This window comes from Lipotes vexillifer, unplaced genomic scaffold, assembly GCF_000442215.2.
Source record: "Lipotes vexillifer unplaced genomic scaffold, Lipotes_vexillifer_v1.1 scaffold263, whole genome shotgun sequence".
NCBI lineage: Eukaryota > Metazoa > Chordata > Mammalia > Artiodactyla > Lipotidae > Lipotes > Lipotes vexillifer.
The window spans coordinates 3,604,978-3,608,979 of NW_006796752.1; positions in this window are offsets into that span (position 1 = coordinate 3,604,978).

The window sequence follows — 4,002 nt, forward strand, 5'->3', positions numbered from 1 at the left end:
TGTGTCATCTTTGATTTCTTTCATCAGTGTCTTATAGTTTTCTGCATACAGGTGTTTTGTCCCCCGAGGTAGGTTTATTCCTAGGTATTTTATTCTTTTTGTTGCAATGGTAAATGGGAGTGTTTCCTTAATTTCTTGTTCAGATTTTTCATCATTAGTGTATAGAAATGCAGGAGATTTCTGTGCATTAATTTTGTATCCTGCAACTTTACCAAATTCATTGATTAGCTCTAGTAGTTTTCTGGTAGCATCTTTAGGATTTTCTATGTATAGTATCATGTCATCTGCAAACAGTGATAATTTTACTTCTTCTTTTCCAATTTGTATTCCTTTTATTTCTTTTTCTTCTCTGATTGCCATGGCTAGGACTTCCAAAACTATGTTGCATAATAGTGGTGAGAATGGACATCCTTGTCTTGTTCCTGATCTTAGAGAAAATGCATTCAGTTTTTCACCCTTGAGAATGAAGTTTGCTGTGGGTTTGTCATATATGGCCTTTATTACGTTGAGGTAGTTTCCCTCTATGCCCACTTTCTGGAGATTTTTTATCATACATAGGTGTTGAAGTTTGTCAAAAGCTTTTTCTGCATCTGTTGAGATGATCATATGGTTTTTCTTCTTCAATTTGTTACTATTGTAGATCACATTGATTGATTTGCTCATATTGAAGAATCCTTGCATCCCTGGGGTAAATCCCACTTGATCATGGTGTATGATCCTTTTACTGTGTTGTTGGATTCTGTTTGCTAGTGTTTTCTTGAGGATTTTTGCATCTATATTCATGAGTGATATTGGTCTGAAATTTTCTTACTTTGGCTTATCTTTATCTGTTTTTGGTATCAGGGTGATGGTGGCCTCATAGAATGAGTTTGGGAATGTTCCTTCCTCTGCCATTTTTTGGAAGAGTTTGAGAAGGACGGGTGTTAGCTCTTCTCTAAATGTTTTATAGAATTAACCTGTGAAGCCATCTGGTCCTGGACTTTTGTTTGTTGGAAGATTTTTAATCAGTTTCAATTTCATTACTTGTGATTGGTCTGTTCATATTATCTATTTCTTCCTGGTTCAGTCTTTGGAGGCTATACCTTTCTCAGAATTTGTCCATTTCTTCCAGGTTGTCCATTTTATTGGCATAGAGTTGCTTGTAGTAGTCTCTTAGAATGCTTTGTATTTCTGCGGTGTCTGTTGTAACTTCTCCTTTTTCATTTCTAATTTTTATTGATTTGAGTCCTCTCCCTCTTTTTCTTGATGATTCTGGCTAATGGTTTCTCAATTTTGTTTATCTTCTCAAAGAACCAGCTTTTAGTTTTACTGATCTTTGCTATTGTTTTCTTTGTTTCTATTTCATTTATTTCTGCTCTGATCTTTATGATTTCTTTCCTTCTACTAACTTTGGGTTTTGTTTGTTCTTTTTTCTCTAGTTCCTCTAGGTGTAAGATTAGATTGTTTATTTGAGATGTTTGTTGTTTGAGGTAGGGTTGTATTGCTACACACTTCCCTCTTAGAACTGCTTTTGCTGCATCCCATAGGTTTTGGATCATTGTGTTTTCATTGTCATTTGTCTCTAGATATTTTTTGATTTCCTCTTTGATTTCTTCAGTGATCTCTTGGTTATTTAGTAATGTAGTTTTTAGCCTCCATGTGTTTGTACTTTTTACGTTTTTTTCCCCTGTAATTGATTTCTAAACTCATAGCATTATGGTCAGAAAAGATGCTTGATATGATTTCAATATTCTTCAATTTTTTGAGGCTTGATTTGTGACCCAAGGTGTGATCTTTCCTGGAGAATGTTCCGTGCGCACTGAGAAAAAAATGTAATCTGCTGTTTTTGGATGGAATGTCCTATAGATATCAATTAAATCTCTCTGGTCTATTGTGTCATTTAAAGCTTGTGTTTCCTTATTAATTTTCTGTTTGGATGAGCTGTCCATTGGTGTCAGTTAGGTGTTAAAGTCCCCTACTATTATTGTGTTACTGTTGATTTCCTCTTTTATAGCTGTTAGCAGTTGCCTTAGGTATTGACGTGCTCCTATTTTGGGTGCATATATAGTTATAATTGGTATAATAATTGTTATATCCCTTCATCATTGTGTAGTGTCCTTCCTTGTCTCTTGTAACATTCTTTATTTTAAAGTCTATTTTATCTGATATGAGAATTGCTACTCCAGCTTTCTTTGGATGTCCATTTGCATGGAATATCTTTTTCCATCCCCTCACTTTCAGTCTGTATGTGTCCCTAGGTCTGAAGTGGGTCTCTTGTAGATAGCATATAGATGGGTCTTGTTTTTGTATCCATTCAGCGAGCCTGTGTCTCTTGATTGGAGCATTTAATCCATTCACATTTAAGGTAATTATCGATATGTATACTCCTATTATAATTTTCTTAATTGTTTTGGGTTTGTTTTTGTAGGTCCTTTTGTTCTCTTGTGTTTCCCACTTAGAGAAGTTCCTTTAGCATTTGTTGTAGAGCTGGTTTGGTGGTGCTGAATTCTCTTAGCTTTTGCTTGTCTGTAAAGCTTTTGATTTCTCCATCGAATCTGAATGAGATCCTTGCAGGGTAGAGTAATCTTGGTTGCAGGTTCTTCCCTTTCATCACTTTAAATATGTCATGCCACTCCCTTCTGGCTTGTAGAGTTTCTGCTGAGAAATCAGCTGTTAAGCTTATGGGAGTTCCCTTGTATGTTATTTGTCATTTTTCCCTTGCTGCTTTCGATAATTTTTCTTTGTCTTTAATTTTGGCAAATTTGATTACTATGTGTCTCGGTGTTTTCTCCTTAGGTTTATCCTGTATGGGACTCTCTGCGCTTCCTGGACTTGGGTGGCTGTTTCCTTTCCAATGCCAGGAAAGTTTTTGACTATATTGTCTTCAAATATTTTCTCGGGAACTTTCTCTCTCTCTTCTCCTTCTGGGACCCCTATAATGTGAATGTTGTTGTGTTTAATGTTGTCCCAGAGATGTCTTAGTCTGTCTTTCTTTCTTTTTTTTTTTTTTTTTGTGGTACGCGGGCCTCTCACTGTTGTGGCCTCTCCCGTTGCGGAGCACAGGCTCCAGATGCGCAGGCTCAGTGGCCATGGCTCATGGGCCCAGCCGCTCCGCAGCACGTGGGATCTTCCTGGACCGGGGCATGAACCCCTGTCCCCTGCATTGGCAGGTGGACTCTCAACCACTGCACCACCAGGGAAGCCCTGTCTTTATTTCTTTTCATTCTTTTTTCTTTATTCTGTTCTGCAGCAGTGAATTCCACCATTCTGTCTTCCAGGTCATTATCCATTCTTCTGCCTCAGTTATTCTGCTATTTATTCCTTCTAGTGTATTTTTCATTTCAGTTATTGTATTGTTCATCTCTGTTTGTTTGTTCTTTAATTCTTCTAGGTCTTTGTTAAACATTTCTTGCATCTTCTTGATCTTTGCCTCCATTCTTTTTCCGAGGTCCTGTATCATCTTCACTATCATTATTCTGAATTCTTTTTCTGGAAGGTTGCCTATCTCCAGTTCATTTAGTTGTTTTTCTGGGGTTTTATCTTGTTCCTTCATCTGGTACATAGCCCTCTGCCTTTTCACATCGCTGTCTTCCTGTGAATGTGGTTTTAGTTCCACAGCCTGCAGTATTGTAGTTCTTCTTGCTTCTCTGTATATATTTCTATTTGACTTTTTCTTCTATCTCTTTCCTGAGTTTGATTAACTCATTTCACATCTTGGTTTTTGTCCATTTCTATCCAGAAAATTTGAATTTTGGTGTTTTATATCTTCAAATGCCTATTTAATAATATTTAATTTGTGTTGGACATTGTGTCATGTTTTTCATCCATTTCTTCATTGTTTTGGAGGGGAATAAATTCATCAGCTGAGCATATTAGACTCTCACTTATTGTTTTCTTCTCAAAGTGGCTTGGTATAGTTGCTGCCTGTCATTTGTTTATTTAAAAATGTGTTGAAGGGCTTCCCTGGTGGCACAGTGGTTGAGAGTCCGCCTGCCGATGCAGAGGACACGGGTTCGTGCCCCG